Source organism: Bos taurus, chromosome 1 (genome assembly GCF_002263795.3).
Source record: "Bos taurus isolate L1 Dominette 01449 registration number 42190680 breed Hereford chromosome 1, ARS-UCD2.0, whole genome shotgun sequence".
Classification (NCBI taxonomy): Eukaryota; Metazoa; Chordata; class Mammalia; order Artiodactyla; family Bovidae; genus Bos; species Bos taurus.
This window is the reverse complement of record NC_037328.1, coordinates 134,064,625-134,085,952: the sequence shown is the minus strand read 5'-3', so window position 1 is coordinate 134,085,952 and position 21,328 is coordinate 134,064,625.

The window sequence follows — 21,328 nt, the reverse complement described above, 5'->3', positions numbered from 1 at the left end:
GGGGCCCCATCCAGCCATACAGCAGGTAGAGGAGAGAACCTCCCTCATTAATAGCTCACCAATTCCATGCATAATTTGTGAATTATCCCCAAAGACCTCGATCCACGCCATGTCTCATGAGCCTAGGCAATTTGGCTAATCTATTCTCAGTTTTCCATAGGAATGAATTCTAATTTGTCACCACATTTCTCAAGCAGCCTCCTAAACCCAACATCCTCACTGTGACTCCACCAAGGCCAGTCCACCTCCACCTCCTGGCTGTGGACAAAGCACAGTCAAGGTGAGGGTCACGACAAGCCCTTTGGTGTGTCCATAAGATCCCATGAAAGAGAGAAAGAATCCAACATACCCAAGGGGAAAACACGAGGGGTCAACAGAGTCAAGGCTCAGGCACCCTCTGCCTAGTTCCCAGTAGGAGGGGCGTGGCCAAGCCGGAACACAACTGTCTACAATGATGCAGAGTGTCTCTGGTGAGTGAGACCCTGCGCCCTCCCTCTGAGCATGGCAGTCACTAATCTCTCTGATCTCAGTCTCCTCAAGTGAATAGTCAGCTAGTGGTAACTATTAATACCTTGGAGGAAGCCTAGCTAACACTGTGGTGCAGGTCCATGCCAGGCATGTTCCTAAGTGCTTTACCTGTATTAACCTTTAGCAGATGCCCCATTTCAGGTGAGGAAACTGAAGGACAGAGACCTTACCTAGATCACAGAATGGTGGAGTCAGGTGTGGTGAGCCACTCCGCACTCTCACCTGCCATCCCAGCAGGACTTACACCTGAGCCTGCTCCAGCATCACCTGGAGGGTATAGTCAGTAAAACACACATCTCTGGGCCCCACCTCCAAGTTTTCTGATTCAGCAGATCTCAGGAGGGGAACATGAAAATGTGCACTTCTCATAAGTTGCCAGGTCATGCTGATGTCATTGGTTTGGGGACCACACTTTGAGAACCACTGCAGTAACCTGACTTCCTAACCGTGACAGTAGATGTAAAGCCCTTGACTCGGGGCTTCATAGACATCGAGGTTCTCGAGTTACTCAGAAAGAGGGGAATGAAGCCTCTCACTCTTGAGCATGAGGGATGGGAGAGGCTGGTCTCCTGCACGAGGCATCTGTGCCCACTGGCACTAGGTGACTCTACTCACACTGTCAAAAGAGTCCCTGAGGAGAAGGCTGGTGACAGCAAGACCCCAGGCTTACGAATTTCAGCTAGGCTGCCTCACCCCATGGAGGAGAATTAATTCTAATTCAGATGCTTCCTTTAAAACACACTTTGCACAGTAGTCAGTGGCCTGTGGCCCTGCTGCTGCTGCTGCTAAGTCGCTTCAGTCGTGTCCGACTCTGTGCAACCCCACAGACGGAAGCCCACCAGGCTCCCCCGTCCCTGGGATTCTCCAGGCAAGAACACTGGAGTGGGTTGCCATTTCCTTCTCCAATGCATGAAGGTGAAAAGTGAAAGTGAAGTAGCTCAGTTGTGTCCGACTCTTAGCGACCCCATGGACTGAAGCCTACCAGGCTCCTCCGTCCATGGGATTTTCCAGGCAAGAGTACTGGAGTGGGGTGCCATTGCCTTCTCCGGCCTGTGGCCCTAAGAACCAGCTTAAAGAAATGAAATCTACAGCTGTGCTGTTCAGCCCAGGGTGTGGCTCCCAGGGGAGCCACCTGAATCACCAAGAGTCACAGGGGTGGGGGTGACATGGGAGGCAGGTGGGAGACGCTTAATCCATGTTCCTGGATCAGGAGTTATTGGAATGGAAGTGATTTGTGGGAAAGTTGAAGATTATGCCTCACCTCCCTGTGTCCTCTGCTTGCCCCTCTCCAATACTCAAAGATAGGAATGAAGGATAGAATAGATAAATCTACAGACATGTACTTATTGCATCATCTGAAAAATAACTGAAGTTCTTAGATGTTGAACAGGTACACATACTACTGAGATCATACACCTCCTTCTACCTCCCTGTACCTGCCCCCTACCAAGTTAATTGTAGAAGCAGTTCACTGGGCTCACACCAAAGACCCCTAGTAGTAGTAGTAGTAGTAGCTGCTCAGTTGTGTCTGACTCTTCGTAATCTTGTGGACTGTAGCCTGCCAGGCTCCTCTGTCCATGGAATTCTCCAGGCAAGAATACTGGAGTGGGTCGCCATGCCATTCTCTTCTCCAGGGATCTCCCTAACTCAAGGATCAAACCCAGGTCTCCTGCATTGCAGACAGATTCTTTACTGTCTGAGCCACCAGGGAAGTGCACTAAGGACCCTTAGGATAATTTAAATCCAACGAGAATTAGAATTTACCCTTGATCATCCATTTGTGAAGCGAGTAGAAACCAGTGTGGACAGAGGACTAGGACTCCAGGAATATCAAGGGGCATGGGCAGGGCAGGAAGGGGAGACAGGCAGGAAGGTGAGAATCTATAAAGCATCAGGTAACAAAGATGCTAATGCTATGTTTCATTCCTGAGCCCTTTATGGGCTGGCCTGGGAACTTCATGTCTGAAATAATAATGGCTCGGGCACCAACTGACTAAGCATGATTAATTCCTACTGTGAAAGTGAGTAAAGGGAGAAGCATAGCATGAGGGTACCAGTAGTAGACAGGTATCATCCAGGGTTCACTGCCACCAAGAAGGCTCAAAGAAGATCCCTGTAGAGTGAGCCCTGTGTTCATTGCCACACCTTGCAGTTCATAAAGAAGTCACAGGATCATTTTCAAAAGGAGCCAGACGTTTCATATTGTCCAAAATACCAATAGGGCTAGGGGCTGGTGGTGGTACAGGGGAGTCACTGAGGTCACAGAAAGGTTATCAAAGGAAGGAAGTCATTCAAGTTGATTGAGATCAAATGTTGAATTAATCACCACCAAGAGTCTCTTGAGATCAGCAGTTTCATACAGAGAATAGAACAGGAGCACAGAGGTCTAAGAACAGACTTTCGGTCCTTCTCAGAGAGCATCAGGCCTGGGAGTTGGGGCTGGGTGGGGGCAACACGTTCTGCAGACCTCAGGGTGGGTGGGCTGGACAACCAATAGGCAGCGGCAGATAGACCTGTATCACTCACCTGAGAGAAAAGAAGAGGCTTTCTCTCCTTTCCCACCACATTTGCATCCTTCTTGGGTTGACCATATTATCACAAGCCCTTGATGGGCCCTGTGTTGCTGGGAATCATGGCCGGCACACAAATGTCCCCAGATAGAAACTTCCAGTGATCCCCAAAGTGAGAGTGGACACAGCACACTGCCTGCCACAGGAAGGTGCTCCACACATATTGGGTGACTTCAATCAGTTTGAGCTGAGAAAATCTAATATGTCCTACATTACCTATAGAGGCCCATGACCTTAAACAACATGCTTTTAAAGAAATAAATTGCTAGGTATTCAGTGGGAATCCTTCTAACCTGCTCTTAACTGCAATCAATTGTAGGCTATTCTAATTTTAGTTGTGTGAAGTTTAACACGCCCCCTTTCAACCCTGCATCTTTGATACGATGTCATGAACTTCCCCAGAGTACCAATCTGGGAGAGCAGCCTCCCACCGAGTGTCAGTCACTGTACGAAGTTCCGCAGATGCAGAAATGAAAGCGACGTCGTCTGTGGGACAGTAAAGACAAACTGGAAGGGCAAAGGAACACACTGAATGGTCATCCTCCCGAAAGCAGAACCAGCTCCCTGTCCCTTCAGGACAATGTCAAATTTGGCAGAAAGGATGGGCAGGACTTCCCTGAGCAAGGAAACTTTATTTCATCTTTGCCACTCCTTGTACCCTATGAATTTCTTCTAAGAGTTGTTTTACATTTCTAAAGCCACTATAAGATTTCCTGTAGCCACACATTCAACAGGAAAAGGTGAAATCAAAAAACAAAATGATGGGCAAATAAGCCACGTCTACGCTACCGAGATGCTGAGCCCATGCTATGCTGTTCTAAAAGAGAGAGGTTTTCTTCATTCCGATGAGACTTCAGTTTCCTTTTCTGATCTTTAAATTCATATTGGCAACAACAGTATGAATTAATGTAGCTTTGGAAATGGTTTTCTGACTCAGATTACCATGCCAATTTCCAGCTACCATCTTTGGTAGCTGAACTAAATTTTGTAAATAACTTTAGTTGGGAAATAAACAAACATGGCTATGGGAGCCCAGAGAAAGGCACTGCCATTATCCCAGAGGGTCTAAAAAGGCCTTGGTGAGGCGGTTCACTGAGGATGGAAAGGACTTATAAAATCGGGAAGCGGGAGATGTCCGTGATGAAACTCACCTTGCAAGAGGAGGTAGCAGCACGTATGAAAATTTGAAAGCCATAGGGTGGGTGGCATGTTTGTGGGATCACTGGCTGCTCAACAAGGCTGGAGAAGAAGATTTTGGATGTGGATGCCTGGACAGGTAGGCAGGGGCCACATCATGAAGGGTCTTATGTGGCATAAGGAATCTGGGTACTGTTCTAAGTGCGAATGGTGGAAAGTGGACTGAAGCAAGGGAATTAATATGTTCTATAAATCACTCTGGCCACAAAATGGAAAATGTAGTGGAGGAACTAGATTTAATTCTGGGAGCCTGGTTAGGAGGCTGGTGCAATAATGCAGGCAGGAGCTGATGGTGGTCTGGATGGGGGTATGGAGTACCATTGGGGATGAAGAAAAGTGGACCAATTCGAGGAATATGAAGGAGGTAAGACCAGCAGAAGGTAGAGGTAGATTGGCTGTCAGGGATGAGGGTGGGAGGAGTTGAGGAGGACACCCCAAACTTGTGGCTTGGGCAACTGAGTGGGTTTTGATACCATTCACAGAAATAAAAGATATGAAAGGAGGAAGATATGAGAGAGGGGGTAACAATTGAATTTGAGTTGCTGATGGGCCATTGGACACAGGGTTCATAATTCAGCAAAGAGATTTGGGTAGATTATATAGATTTGGGGGCCATCCTTCTTCTAGATGATCAGCAAAACCATGGGAATGGAAGAGTCTCCTGCATGAGGATGTGAAGGTGGGGAAAGAAGTGGATGCATTGAAAATAGCCATATTTAAAAGATGCCCTGGAAAATGGAGGCCCACAGAGGGGTCAGGATGAAGCCACTGCAAGAAACGAGGAAAAGCCAGAGTGTGCCACGTCTGTGGAGCCAAAGGAAAGCCTTTTAGGGAGAGAACAGCAGCTCCAGGGCCCAGCGCTGCCAAGAAGGGCTGATATAAGGCAAGGATTGAAAACTAGCTGTGGGTTTAGCTGCAGGAGGCCATGGGTGGTCTTGGTAGGGCGGTTTCAGCAGAAGCAGTGACAGAAGACACTGGCTAAACTGAAGACAGAGAGGCCATCACAATCTTTCAAAAAACTTGACTTTGAAGGGAAGAAGAAAAAGAGAAGTAGCAGGATGAAGCTCCCTTTGCTTGTTATGTTTTAGTGGGAAAAACTTGAGCAGGTTTAAAGGCTGATGAAAACCCATGAGGAGAGAAGACAAGAAGATGCATGGAGAGGGTCAGGCCCCAAGAAGCAGGGAGTGCTGCTGGATGGGTGTTGTGACTGAAAATGCAGCTGCTCTAATTCAGTTTGGAGGGTGAATGAAATGAGCAATGACGGGAGTTCTAGCAGAACTCAAGCTCGCCTTCTCATCTCCTCCCAGTCTAGTCACATGGTTCCCGTAGCCTCTTATGTGACCACCAGAGTCGCAATTGAACCCATGGTGCTAGAGACAAGGCCTAGACCCTCAAGCACTCAAAGGCAGGTTTGGCTCGGTCTCTTGTGGGGTCACTGCTCCCTTCCCTTGGTCCTGGTGTACACAAGGTTCTGTTTGAGCCCTCCAACTGTCTCTGATGGGTAAGAGGTTTTATTTTAAACATGATTGCTCTCCTCCTACGGAGAAGGCAATGGCACCCCACTCCAGTACTCTTGCCTGGAAAATCCCATGGATGGAGGAGCCTGGTGGGCTGCAGTCCATGGGGTCGCTGAGGGTTGGACACGACTGAGCGACTTCACTTTCACTTTTCACTTTCATGCATTGGAGAAGGAAATGGCAACCCACTCCAGTGTTCTTGCCTGGAGAATCCTAGGGACGGGGGAACCTGATGGGCTGCTGTCTATGGGGTCACACAGAGTCGGACATGACTGAAGTGACTTAGTAGCAGCAGCAGCAGCTCCCTTACTACCATCTTGTTGAAGCTTATCCTTTGCCCTTGGTTGTGGGGTATCTTTTTTCAGTTGGGTTGGGTTGGGTTCCAACATTCTCCTGTCGAATTGTTGTTCAGCAGCTAGTTGCAATTTTGGTGTTTCTGCAGGAAAAGATGAGTGCATGTCCTTCTACTCCACCAACTTGAAACAATTGGAGAGACAAGGCAAACATTTGCGATGAAATTGATGAGTGGTCAGTGAGAGGAGCTGGTGAGGAACTCATGCGGGACATTCCAGGACCCTCTCACACTCGGAACCACTGGCCCCCGACCACTAAACGGATAAAGTCCAAATTCCTGACCATGAAGGGAAGGCCCATGCCCATCTCTGCAGCCAACCTTCTCACCATGTGTCTGTCCCCCACTGTGCCCTTTCCACCTCTGTCCCTGAACTCAAGGCTGTCCCTGTGTTAGAATCCCTCCTGCCCACCGCAGGCTGTGAGCCCACCAGGCCCCACCTCAGACAGTTCTAGCAGAAGTCCAGCTCACCTTCCTCACTCTTCTCAATCTCCTTACATGGTTGGTGGGATTTGGCTTTCCAGCTGGGCTTCCATTGTGACCACAGACATCTCCAGAATCTCTGACCACAGCCAGGAGATTTTTCAGAGGCAGATAAGCAGATTAGGGCTCCTGTATCATGCTTCACGGAGAAGGCAATGGCAACCCACTCCAGTACTCTTGCCTGGAAAATCCCATGGATGGGGGAGCCTGGTAGGCTACAGTCCACGGGGTTGCACAGAGTCGGACACGACTGGGAGACTTCACTTTCACTTTTCACTTTCATGCATTAGAGAAGGAAATGGCAACCCACTCCAGTGTTCTTGCCTGGAGAATCCCAGGGACGGTGGGGCCTGGTGGGCTGCCATCTATGGGGTTGCACAGAGTCGGACACGACTGAAGCGACTTAGCAGCAGCATCATGCTTCAGTCTGTGTAAAAGCAGAGAGTATCCTTAATTTATAATTTAAAGTGAGCCTTTCTATCAGCTAATTAGAGGAGGTATTCCTAGGGTGAAGCTGGAATTATGGCCACTTGAGAAGTTCTTAAAAATAATAATCACAAATTAAATTATATAATTGGTAATAGCAATTACTACTATTGCTACATTTTTATTTTTGAGCACTTGCTATGAACCATGCACACCAAGTATTTATTCAACTGGTATTATTATACGTATTTTGAAAATGAATTAAGTAGTGAGGCTCAAGTTCAAGCAACTTGTTCTAGACGACACTGAAGAGCCAGGATTTCAACACAGGTTGTTTGTCTGAAGGTTGTTCTCTGACTCACAAGCACACTGCCATCCTTTGTGAGGAGTCCTCCCAGAACTCCTTAGTGGATGTCCCAATCCTGACACTCAGCACGGGTGACTTATTGACACATGGAGGATTTGTGTCTATAAAATGGGGATCATATTCTCTACCTCACAAGGTTTCTGTGAGGAGGAAATGAGGGCCCCCATTATTCACACAGTCTAATTTCTGATTTTTAGTGAGGGCTCCATAAATGTTGCCTGGTATCTGTTTTGCGTCTAGAGATTTGGGAACATGATCTAAAAATAGAAATCAAATCAGTGCCTGAGGTTTGCTGTAAAAAGCCTTCTTGCCTCTGATAAGGTCAATCCTTAACCTCTGTGGATGTGGGGTTTGTGTGAACTTCACAGTTGCTTGTATCTGTCATCTTAATCATTTCTGCCCTTCACCTCGAATGTTTGCTGAGGTTGAAACTGAACTTTGCCTTGCTCCTGAGTGGGTTCCCAGGCTGCCTGTCATCCTGGACCAAGGCTTGGATTCTGGAAATGCCTTCAATATGTTGCCTAGGCACGTTGCCTGCTCTCGTCCTTCCTGGTTCTAAACCAAATCTCTTCATTGGATCAAAACCCAGTTTCTGGGCCTATTGGTCCATATGAGGGGCTTTCTTCAGCTAGTAACTGTTCAGAGATTTTCTTGTGACTGAAATGCAGTCTAGCAGGTCAACCTGCTGGGTTTCCATGAATGCATCAATTGGCAAGAACTTACGTGTCTAAATTGTTTAAACTCATAATAGTCATACATTTATTTTAATGCATAGAGAAAAAATATGCAGTGCATAAAATACGTACTATATTATTTCACAGATACCATCAACTTTCCTTTTAAAATAAATTTATTTAAGTAAAACTATGCCTTGGTTTTAAGAAGAAAGAGTAACTAAATGACAGTGTAATTAATATGTGGATATAGCCAAGGTGCTTAGGCTTCCCAGGTGGCGCTAGTGGTAAAGAACCTGCCTGCCAATGCAACTAGACATAACAGATAAGGGTTCTTTCGAACCCTGGGTGGGAAAATCACTTGGAGGAGGTCATGGAAACCCACTCCAGTGCTCTTGCCTGGAGAATTCCATGGACAGAGGAGCTTGGTGGGCTACAGACCATAGTGTTGCAAAGAATCAGACACAACTGAAGTGACTTAGCAAGCATGTACACATGGCAAAGTGCTTAAAGGAGGGACTTAGGAAATGGAAGTTTGGAAACCTATGCATCTTCCTCATATTTTTCACATTTTCCAACCCCCTGCTCTGATCTCGCATGACCCTTTCCCTGATACCCATGGCCTTGCTGTCTGTCCTGGGATTCCAAGTTGGAACAATGCTCTGGCCCACCTCGTATCACCTGGCTGCTTCCTGGCCAAGCTTTGAGTCTCAGCTCCCCTTGAAGGCATCCCAGAGGCTTCCCACATGGTCAGCTGCCTCTCTTCTGGGGCCCCTCAGTTCCCTGTGCTTCTCACCATCATAATGCTCACTCTCTGTATTATAATGGTCTGTTGATGCATCTGTATCCCACATTCCCAGACTGGGAGCTTTGCCAAACTGGGAAGCATGTCTTATTCATGGCTGAACCTGCAGGCCTGGGGCAGAGTCTTCACACAGTAAATCTGTTGAATAAGTGAACTAATAATTGAATCCATGCACCTCTGACATCAGTTGCTTCCAACCGAGAAAACCAAAAGACCAACAATACTCATTGATTACACTGATTCTTCTTGAAGTGACTTCACCACAGGTGCAAAGCTGGGCCACGTTTACTACAACTCTTTAGAACTGTGTTTACATTGCCCTGCTCACATGCTTTTATTTGTGCTTTCTCTGAAGGAAAACGCAGCAGCTGAGCAGGGCACCTGGTGACGGGTCCCCCTGCAGAACAGAGCAGATGGCATCCAGCCTTGCATCCACTTTGCCCAGTTGGGGAAGGGCCCCTCTGCCTCATTGGTGACCTCCAGCCTTACTCACAATCTAATGTTTTCCAAATGCAAACTGCCGACTGCGACTTTGAAAGATATTCTCTCTGACATTCAATTTAACAATTAACAATTTTTTTATTGTTTTCTTCCCACCATGGGGCTCAGCTCCTGCTGGGATGTTTCACAGAAAGGGCAGTTTGCCAAGCATTAACTTGTCTGGCCCAGGGGGCATAACTGTACAGCTGATTTCATCTGAGTGAACATCATTCCTTTGGTCTTATTTGCAAACTGTCATATGGTGCTGAGATTTAGTTAACTGTTTGTGGTTCTGAGTCCTGTGGATAACCAGAGAGCAGGACTATTCAGCATCTCTTCTAGAATCTACTGCAGTAGATGTAATCCAGGAGATAGTAGCATTTTTCTGTAAAAGGCTTGAGAAAAAAATATTTTAGACTTGTGAGCCATATGGTATCTGCTACAACCATTCAACTCCGCCATTGTAGCATGAAAGTCGTCATAAATTATATTAGATGAGTGGGTATGACTGTGTTCCAATAAAACTTTATTTACAAAAACAGGTGGAGGGCTACATAAGGTACACAGGTATTAGTTTGCTGAGCCCGCTAGCTAGTGGTTAAGAACTCTTGCTCTGGAGTCAGGCCAGCCTGGATGCAACCTGCCTCAGGTGGGTGGAAAAGCAGTGGCTGGAGTCAGGGAGGCGATGGTAAAGTTCAGGAATCCAAAATACTTACAAAAGCCTCCCCAACTACATCCTGATCCTGGGATTCTCATTAGTGGTCTCTTACAGTCATCCTGGAAAGCCCATTTCAGGAGATTCTTACTGGACTCTCACCCTGCTTATTAGCACCTGTCATATAGAAAGATGGAAACAAAGCACATTTCTCAGAACATTGCTGTGAATGGTGAAAGGCAGATGCTCATGGTCAGTGTTAAAATGATCCTGGTCTTGAGGCATCAGGAAAGGGAAGAGTCATCCCAGGGAATCTCTCTCCTTAGGGATTAAGGAAAAGAATGGGGCCTTCTCCAGGCAAATAATAGAGGGACAGGGGAAAGCAGAGACATCCAAGCAGGTTACTCTAGAGTGATGCAGTTAAGACTCAAAAAGGGTCTTGAAGTGGTTAAACCAAAGTTATGAATTCATTGACTCACATGTCTTTACTGAATCCTTATAACACAGGCACACTCTTTGCTCCAATGGCACTTAACATTCTAGTTGAGGAGTAGAGAAAAATGATGTGAGAGGTGCTGTCATAGGGCAGGAGTCCTGAAGGAGGCAGAGGAGACTGACTTCAGAAGGTCTGGCCCCCTGGATGAGGGATCTGGCAGGAGACAAGCTGGCCATTTCTGGACATACAGGGAGCAGCAGACATGCTCCAGAGACAGGCCAGCTAGGCAAGTCTGGCCCCCAGCAGCCCGCACCCTCCCAGGTGAGGTCCCCTGTCATTGGCGGCGACGGAAATGGTTCCGATGACCCAGATGCTGTGTGCTCCTGGCCCTGGCTCTCAGAGCCATTGGCCCACCCCTGCAGCCTCTGAGGCCCCAAGACCATTCCTAAAGCCTCGCTGAGACCTATACTCTTCATATACCATGGGGAATGTGTCCCTTTCCCAGCCTCCACATAGCTTCCAGCATAACTGGTTGCCTCATACATATAGTAATTAGAAGAAATAAAAGCAATGAAATAAAATTGGTTAAGTAAGCTCAAAATGGCTTTTTTTTTTTTTAATATAATGAAGGAATAAATCTCAGGGAAAAGGAGTGAAAGCAGAGTGCACAACTGTGTCTCCTTTGGTCACACATCAGGTTTTTAGCTGGAATCCCAAGGTCCCCTGGCTGACATAAGGCTCCATCTCACCCACACCAGAACGCTGGTGGCTAGTCCCACAACTGGCGTAGAGGGCATCCGGCTGGTACCCATGGCATTGGTGCATTTCTGCAGACCCTGTGTTACTTGTTTCTCTTGCTCTAGACCTGGTGACTGCATTCTGTAGTCATCCCTGCCCTCTGGCAGGATCTGCACTCTTAGATGGAGACCTCTCTCCACATCTTCCTTCCTCCAAACACATATTATGCAACTGCCCATCGATCAACAGCTCCTCTCACCCTTGCCACCCTCCCCTCCTTCTCCTTTGCTCCGCAGAGCTTCTCAGTTGTCAGTTGCATTTCTCTATTTCTATGGCAACCACAACCCCCACCCTCATTGCATCCCTCACCCCCCGCTTCTCTCCTCATCCCCTCCTCCTTTTGCAAGTAGGATTTGCAGAGAAGCTGCTGACAGACTGGTCTTCTAGTAATTTCCCTCATAAAACAGCTTAGGAGAGGGAGTTGGGAGGCGGGGCTGTGGGGTGAGACCAGCTCTTTGGAAGCCACAGGAGACAGAGAAACACAAGAGAGTGATGTGCACACACAAAGAAAGAGTCCAGGCTGCAGTGAGTGACAGTGGTGTGAAGCCGGGGCCACCCCAGCCTGGGGGGCTGGGCGAGGTGTGCAATGCTCCCTGGAGACATGCAAGGATGATGAGCCAAGTGCCAGCCTGACTGTTGGCCATCACAGCAGGCCCCAGGGGAGACTGCCTGCCTGGCTGCTGTGACACAGGCCAGGGCTAGTGAGGACACAAGCTGCAGCTTACAGGGGAAATTATCCCAAATACTCTCATTATCGAGGCAAGTGCCTCTGAACCCATCAGCGCTTAACAGCTGCCTGCAAATGTCCTCGTCCTGGAAGACGGGGCCATTTCACCAACTCTAATGGCAATTTACATCCATCCCAGTCAGCTGTGAGTCACAGGCTCTTCTGGGTCCTGGAGGCCTCCAGGCAGCTGTAAGATACAGGGCAGGTGTGAGGATGCAAAGGCCACCAAAGGACATGTTGCTGGGGGCCAAGAGGAGGCAAGCAGCTTAAGCTGGAACGAGTCAGCATGCCAGAGCTCAGAAGGAGAGTAAATATTAATAGCTTTATTACATGCCTTTTTTAATAAATAAAAGAAATATGTTTTTGGCTGCTAATGACCTTCAAATTAGCAGCTCTTTCAAAAAGCACTTATGTATTTTTAATTCCAAATGTAGCTGAGTGTCAGTTGCAACAGCAATGGAAGCAGCAGGGCATCTGGGTAGTTTTAAATAAGAGGAAACCCAGATCATTATTTTTGAAACTGTCAACTTTTACGCCTTTTAATGGATTCACTTTCTCTCATCTCTTCCCCCACTTCTGAGCTCTTTGAAGATTCCCAGGCATTCTCTGTGGGAGAAAGGAACAAAGGTACAGGTCTGCCATATGGAAGGACCTGAGCTTTAGTTCCCACCTGGGCATGCAGGGTGTCACTGTCCCTCACAGAGAGGCTTTGGCACAGGGCTTATAAAGAGCATCAGGGAGAAAAGGAAAGACAGAAGTCCAGCCTGGGGTTCAGGGTGCTGGGTAATGGGACCTGGGGTTTCCTTCTCTACCTGTTCACAATTCTAAGTTACCAAAGGAGGAACCGGTGACCTCAGAGCAGCACACAGAGAAATTAACGAGGACATAGAGGAGAGACTGGGATCCCCAGTTGGCTCAGTGGTAAAGAATCTGCTTGCCAATGCATGGGACATGAGTTCAATCCCCTGGAGGAGGAAATGGCCACCCACTCCAGTATTGCTACCTGGAAAATTCCACAGACAGAGGGGTCTGATAGGCTAAAATCCATGGGTTTGCTACAAGTAGGACATGACTGAGTGACTGAGCACACACACAGAGGAGAGACCAAGACAGTGAGAGAGAGGAGATGGAGGCAGAAGTAGATAAACATACTAAGAAGCTGAGTAAAGAGGGAGCAGGCAGTAAAGCAGGGCTTCTCAAATTGTGGACCCCAGACTGGTGGCTGCAGCAACCAGCTGGACACTTGTTCGAACTACAAGCTCTCTGCTTCAGCCCAGCAGCAACGGATCAGAAGCTCTGAGGGACAGGCTCTGCCATCTGTGTTTTTTTCAGGCTTCCACTGATCTAGAGCAGAGGAACTGTGGCAGAGGAAGGAAAGGAAAGCAGCGAAGGGGGGTGGGAAGAAAGGAAGAGAGTTGATAGTGGCACAGGAGGAGCAGAAGGCAACTGAGAGAGAAGAGAAACACTCCTTGTAACACTCATACACTCCTTGTTGTTTTCAAACAGCCCACAGATTCCATGGACCCTACAGACACCAGCATCTGCCCTCACCTGGGACCTCTCTTTCCTAGTAGTTTTCTGAGCGGAGCTGACTGCCAAGTCATCAGTGACCTGCAGTTGCACCAGCCTTCTTCTGATACTGGGGGAGGAGGAATGTCATTTCACTGGTCATTTCCTCTTTTGCTCACGTGGGATCCTGAAAACCCTTTCTAATGAGCACTCCATTTTCATTTCAGCTACCAGAAGGATCAGCTTCCAGGCTGACTTTTAGACAAAAGTTGAGCTCTTTTCCAAGTTGTTGGGCTGATGGACAAGAAAGGACATTTCTCATTTGGTCATGGAACTTAAGGTATAAATTCTTCTCGGTTAAGGCACAAATGTATGTCTCCTTGTTCAAAGTTAAGAAATGCATGCCATTTCCAAAATCCAGCCAGTAGGCCTTTATGAAGTGTCTACTCCAAACAAGGGTGACTCTGCCTGACTAAATCCCCCAAGGACCTCTGGTCTCTTACACAGTAATTGAGAATAAGTTCTCAACCCCACCCAGACTTCAGTCTGGTATTTGTCTTCTCCAAAGGCTGACTTTCTCAAGCATCCATTCTGGCATTGTGAAAAATGGGACTCAGGACTACTCTGATTTTAACAGTGCTAACTGTAACTATTCATTCAACAAATGTTTACTTAGCAGGAACTTCAAGCATCTGGAAACAGGCACTGTTTCAAGTGCTTAGGATCCATTAGTAGACAAAATACAGATCTGGATCTTCAGGGAAGATCCAGACAGTAACAATAAACATAAACTTAAATTTTCTAACGTCTTTGAAGGTAAAAGTGCTGTGGAAAAAGGAAAAGTTGGAGAGTAGAAGAGTAGTTCACAATTTTAATTATGGTGATCAGGGCAGAACTCATTAAGAAGATGGGATTTGAGCAAATACTTGAAGGAGGTAAAGAAATGACCCGAATAGGAGTTTTGTAGGCAAATGCCACTGGAGCTATGATCTGATGTGTTCAAAAAACAGCCTGATGTCTTCAAAGAACAGTAAGTAATCTTGCCATATGCTATCTCATTTATGCCTCACTATGCCCTAATGAACAAGGTATTGCTATTAGCATTTCACTGATGTAAAAACTTAGATGTAAAAACTGATGAGGCATAGGAAGGCTGCATGCTTTGGTTAAGGTATTGGGTTGCAGAGACGAGATTCCAATCCTGATTGAACTGACCCTAAAATACACATTGTTTTATAAAACATACCTTGCTTTCCAGTGTGTAAAAGTGGGTTTGTGGATGCTGATCACAAACGGCTCACAGAGCCAAGCCATGAAGACAACACAATTGCCACCGAGTATGGCCCAGTTTCCAAACATGGCACATGCATCTTTGCCAAGGGGAATGTTCTTACACTAGAAAAGGGAAAACTCATGACCAAGAGAAGATGCAAGTCCTCAACAGTAACAAAAGAGTCAAGATCAGCCATTCTAACTGATTTCAAATCTCCCAGCTTAGTTGACTAATGTCACTGGACTCTACCAGAAGTTGGCTGATGGTAAGACATCAAGGCAATCTGGGAGCCTATTGCTGAGAAAGTCAATAGCCAAAATGTGTTGGATGCACACCATGGAGTGCTTGTGTCTCAGGTAATGGACTTGTAGAGTCTCACATAGAAGCTTTCATAAATTTTAAGATCAGTAGGCAAATCAAGAATTAGGATGGACAATGTAATACCTCTTTTATTATATACATACATAACTAAAGTATCTGCATTGAACACAATAAAATGGTTGCCTGTGATCGGAAATAGTGGGGATAAGCTACCCATCCCCTCTTATTCCCTTGTTCCCTTTAAACTAGACCAATACACACACATGTGTGTGTGTCTATACATACACGTATATACGTATCTGTTTTTGGACATGTGAGATGATTCATTAGTCTGCTAGCTCTTATTCCAGGACAGCACTATCTTAATTATCACAGCCTTATTACACATTTTAATGTAGTGTATCATGGGTCATCAATCCTTATTCACTTCCATAATTTTCATTACTATTTTCCCCTATATATTTTTCCAGTTGAATTATGAGATTATTTTGTAAAGTTCCAAAATACTGGCAATTTTATTGATATAGCTCTGTTGTTGTTAAGTCACACAATTGTGTCCAACTGCTTGTGACCCCATGGACTGCAGCACGCCAGGCATCCCTGTCCTTCACCATCTCCCAGAGTTTCCTCAAACTCATGTCCTTTGAGTTGGTGATACCATCCAATCATCTCATCCTTTGTCATCCCCTTCTCTTCCTGTCTTCAATCTTTCACAGCATCAGGGTCTTTTCTAATGCATCGTTTTTTTGCATCAGGTGGCCAAAGTTTTGGAGCTTCAGCTTCAGCATCAGTCTTTCCAATGAACGTTCAGGGTTGATTTCCTTTAGGATTGACTGGTTTTATCTCTTTGCTGTCCAAGGGGACTTGGGACTTCTCCAGTACCACAGTTCGAAGGCATCAATTCTTCATCACTCAGCCTTTTTTATTGCCCAGCTCTCACATCCATACATGACTACTGGAAAAAACATAGCTTTGACTAGATGGACCTTTGTTGGCAAAATAACGTCTCCGCTTTTTAATATGCTCTCTAGGTTTGTCGGTTTTTCTTTCAAAGAGTGCCTTTTAATTTCATAGCTGCAGTCACCATCCACAGTCATTTTGGAGCCCAAGAAAATAAAGTGTGTTGCTGTTTCCATGTGTCCCCATCTATTAGCCATGAAGTGATGAGACCAGAGGCCATAATCTTCGTATTTTGAATGCTGAGTTTTAAGCCAGCTTTTTCCACTCTTCTCTTACCTTCAACAAGAGGTTCTTTAATTCCTTTTTGCTTTCTGCCTTAAGGGTGGGGTCATCTGCATATGTGAGGTTATTGATATTTCTCCAGCAATCTTGATTCCAGCTTGTGATTCATTCAGCTGGAAGATACAGCTCTAAATATGAGTGTGGGAAACTAGAAATCCTTGCCTCATATACCATGTAATTTATAAATATGGGATTTTCTCCGTTTCATTAAGTAGTCTTTTATAGTCTGCAGCAAAGTGTTGTACTTTTCTTATAGATGCTGTGTGTCTCTTTTTGCTAATAAATGCTGTAATTCAAGTTTTGCTATAGTTAAGAGAACCTTGTTTCTCATTACACTTTCTAATTTTGAATGTATTTTTAATTAATTTATTTGTTGATTGCACTGGGTCTTCAATGCTGCATGCAGGCTTTCTCTAGTTGCAGTGAGCAAGGGCTAGCCTTTGTTGTGGTGCATAGGCTCCTCATTGCAGTGGCTTATCTTATTGCAGAGCATGGGCTCTAAGCATGCAGACTTCAGTAACTGCAGCTCTCAGTCTCAGTAGTTGAGGCTCACAGGCTTAGGTGCTCCATGGCATGTGGAATCTTCTCAGACCAGGGATCAAACCTGCGTGCCCTGCATTGGCAGGTGAATTCTCAACCACTGGACCACCAGGGAAGTCCCTAATGTACATTTTATAAATATCTAAATACCAATAATGTTGAGCATTATTACTATTTAACATTTCTTCAATGAAATTTATTATTTCATTTGCTCTTTATTCAGGTACATAATATTGCAGTCTCAATAAAAGAGAATATGAATTCCAAGTTATCAATATTTTTTAATTTAATTATTTTCCTGCCTTATTGCATTGTCTGGAACATCTAGAAAAATGTTCAATAATGATATTGGCAGATATATTTGTCTTTCTGCTCATTTAAACTGAAATGCCTTTATTGTTCCATAATGAAGTGTGGTATTGGTTACTACTATTATATAGATATTCAAGTAAGAGAGCATCTTTGTTTTGCTAAGAATTATTATTTTAAATAGGTACTTTATTTTTTTCAAATGCATTTTGGCGTCTACAGAGAAGACAATATATTGATCTAGACTTGAATTCCTGAAGCAAAATATTTCATCATGGTATGTTTTGCTTTTAATTTAGTGGTGGATCTGATATGTTATATTTTTACTTAGGATTCTTGCTTCTGTGTTCATAAATATGATTAATGTGTAGTTTTCTTCTTTGTATATTTGTGCTAGCATTTTATTTTCAATGACCCTGATTATTTAATTTTCACTTTTATAAAAGTATAATACAGAAGAAAAACTGTCCAGATTATAAGTCAATATTCTGATGACTTTTCATAAAACAAATTTACCCCTGAAACTACAACCTACATCAGGAAATAAGAAAGCCATTAGCATCAAGTTCCCTTCCAGTCACTATTCCTGCAGCTTTGCAAAAGTAAACAGGTAGTCATCTCCTGCTACCTAAAACATTAAACATAATGTTTTGTGTTATTTTTAACTTTATATAAATGGATTAATAGTGTGTATTTTTCTGTACCTGATATTTTTGCTCAAATCATATTTGTGAAATTCATGTCCTTACAATTTAATTCATTCATTTTAATAGCTTATGATATTCCTTTTGTGAATACACCACAATTTGCTTATTTATCCCATTGTCATACATTTGAGTTATTTCCAGTTTTTGATTGTTATAACTGTACTATGAATATTCTAACACATTTTTTTTGGTGTACCTGTCTTTTGATAAACACGTGTTTGCATTTCTGTTAGTATATATCCAGAAGTGAAATTTCTGGGTACAGATACTTTCAAGTAGTTTTCCAAAGTCATAGAATAGGACATGAAGTTTCTTCCAAGAGATAGTTTTCACTTTTTTTAATGAAAAAACCAAGGTGCTGTTGGGCCAACCTGGCTAGGGACTTAAACATACTATTTCCATTTGACAAGTGAGGCTCATTGGACATTTCCCATTTGTTAATCAATGATCTTGAGTTACAAGGACTTCATGATCACACATTCACTTTCCACAAGAGCAAGCTAATAGGTGCTTTTCAAAAGAGGTATACCTGAACACTGTGAATCCATCCACATAGTCCCAAGAATTGAATTTTGTCAGGGTTTATCAGCCACCCCAGAGGTATGATTATACTACAGTCAGAACCACAGAGACCCAAGCTTCTGACTTGCCAATCAACAGGGCATCATTTTTGTAAGAAATATTTGGACATCAGGAAGTAGAGACACTCTTGCTAAAATCTGACTCATTCACCTCCGGCAAATCACAGCACAGTTTAGGCACCTGTGGAGAAATAATAAGCATTCAGTGAACACTTATCTTCTGATCAGGAGACTCTCCTCTGGACTTTATTAGCATTCACAATACATGCATGTAAAACATCAATATCAATTGCACATCCAGCAGTGGAAGCCACAGCCATAGTACCTTTAATTGGCCTGAAGGGTCCCAACCACAAAATTACATTAACTCCCTTCCTTGTCTCTGAAACTTGTTCAAACCCCATTAACTACATCTGCTCTCTATTTCCTGATCTGGGTAGTGGTTACATGGATGAGTTTGCTTTATGAAAATTCATCAGGCTTTTAATTTACAATTTTGACAATTTTTCTTCTATATTATACTTCATAAAAATGGGTATTAAATAATCGGGCAACAGGCATGAGGGTGACTTCATGACTGTATCCAACAGAGCCACACCAATTTGAATCTTTCTCTCCTCAAAGTTCCCTAGCACACACAGACAGGTGCATATTGACTTCAGAACTTCTTGGAACAGGAGGAAATTTCAGCCCCATGCATAATCATCTTTATCCTCAAAGTAACTGAGGATAAAGAGAGAAATAGAGGGAACTGGAGAGAGTAACTCCACACAAGTAAGCAAGGCACATTTACTTTTCATTTCAAGCAGTGCAGCTTCTCTCAGCTCTTACAAACAAACTTCCATTGTTTTAGCCTATCCGATACTAAATGGAATGGTGACGTCCTCACAGCTGACACCCTGTATTTCATCATTGGGAATCTCTTGACTCAGCAGTCACAGCCACATTGATTTCTCACTGAGGCCATGGGATGTGTGCCATCTGGCTGGCTTAGGTTTGGCTCCCACTCCAATAACCTTCTTTGAGGAGCCCTCATTAATCTGGGGCATCATTTCCCATTACTAAGAGAAAACCTCCTATGTTCTTACTCGATCTCTACATAAGGACTAGGGGAATTTTCAAGGGTGGCAGGGTTGACAGCAAGCATTTGTCTAGATTCCATTGGGTCACTTTCTCATTCTGCAGTAGGTCACTTTAATCATTATTGTAAACTCAATCCAGGGCACTAAGGCCCTAGATACTAGTCAACACCTTATTTATGGTTTCCCAGAGGAGTTTGTTTTAGGGAAAACTCCCTTATTGCAGCTAGTACCTACTGCAAAAGAAAGAAAGAAATCTCTGAACCCTGTATTGTCACTTCCAAATAGATTTGTAGTTGTCATGACAGACAGATAGATGAACCAGTTGTTTCCAACTTTCCTTAACAAGAATCATGCATCCCATTGCTTCATCTTCCAACTGAACTGGCCAAAAGTTTACAGATTTCTCTGGCTTTCTGCACATTGTGGTCACAAATTCCCCTCCTTTCCTTTCAGGTGTGTGTGGGTATTTTTGTAGTTATTATTCAATGGAGACAGAACCTTTGGCCAGCTGCCCTCAAGAAAAATCTTAATATCTGTTATACAGTGAACTTGAAGCTGTCCAGTGGACTGACAAATTGTCCCCATTAGAGGAGAGTTGCAACATGCGAGGCCCGGTTCAGACAGCTGTCTTGGAACCTTTTTCCTAGTATTCAATCTACATTTCCTCCCCAACTCCTTGTCATTAACAGGCAATGAAATGGAGGACAATTTATTGCCTGGTTGAACATATATTTTGGTGCACATGTTTGCTGACACTGTCAAACCTGTGAAGGGTCAAGAGATTTTACCCTACTTGCAAACTAAGTGACCCTGCCATTGGTTCACAAATGCTGTTCTATCAGACTCCTGGGTCAGAGATGAAGGACAGTTTATTTGTACCATTTCTTTTTAGATTCCATGTATAAGGAATGTCATACAACATTTCTCCTGAAATGAAGGGCAGTTTATTACTACAGAAATAGCAGGAATCAGAATAACATAGTTTTTGGACTGGTTCCCTGAGTCCCGTTCCCCACAGAATGGCATGACGTGGGCCAGATGACTCCTGCACAGCAATGCGTTGTATTGCAGAGAAGAACTCTGAACTTACTCAGTGGTAGATCTTCTTTCTGTTACAGAGAGATATTTTCATTACTGTACTGGTGACTAAGTATGCACGTACTTTGCTCCAGAGCATGTCTCTTAAGGCTACGGACTATGCAGACATTCTTGAGAAAACAGTTCAGAACAAAGGGCAAGCATTGCCTTACCCATAAGACATGCAAGAAATCCATACAGAGATGTCTCTTAACAAGTCTAATTTACATGACGTTCACCCTTTTGAGCTTCCCTGGTGACTCAGTGGTAAAGAATCCTCAATGCAGGAGACATGGGTTCAATCCCTGGCTTGGGAAGATTCACTCGAGAAGGAAATGGCAACTCACTTCAGTATTCTTGCCTGGGAAATCCCATGGATAGAGGATCTTGACAGGCTACAGTCCATGGGTCCGCAGAGTCAGACACAACTGAGTGACTAAAACGTTCAATTTTCACCATTTTGAGGTGTACAATCCTATGAGTTTTGAAAAACATATATAACCATGTGATCACTCCCACAATCAATATAGAATATTTTATCATTCCCCACAGTTCCCCTGTGCTCCTTTCTTGTCAGCTTCTTCCCTCCACCCACACCCCCTGGTAACCACTGATCAGGCTTTGAGCTCTACGGTTTTGCCTTCTCCAGAGTGTTACATGAATGGAATCATA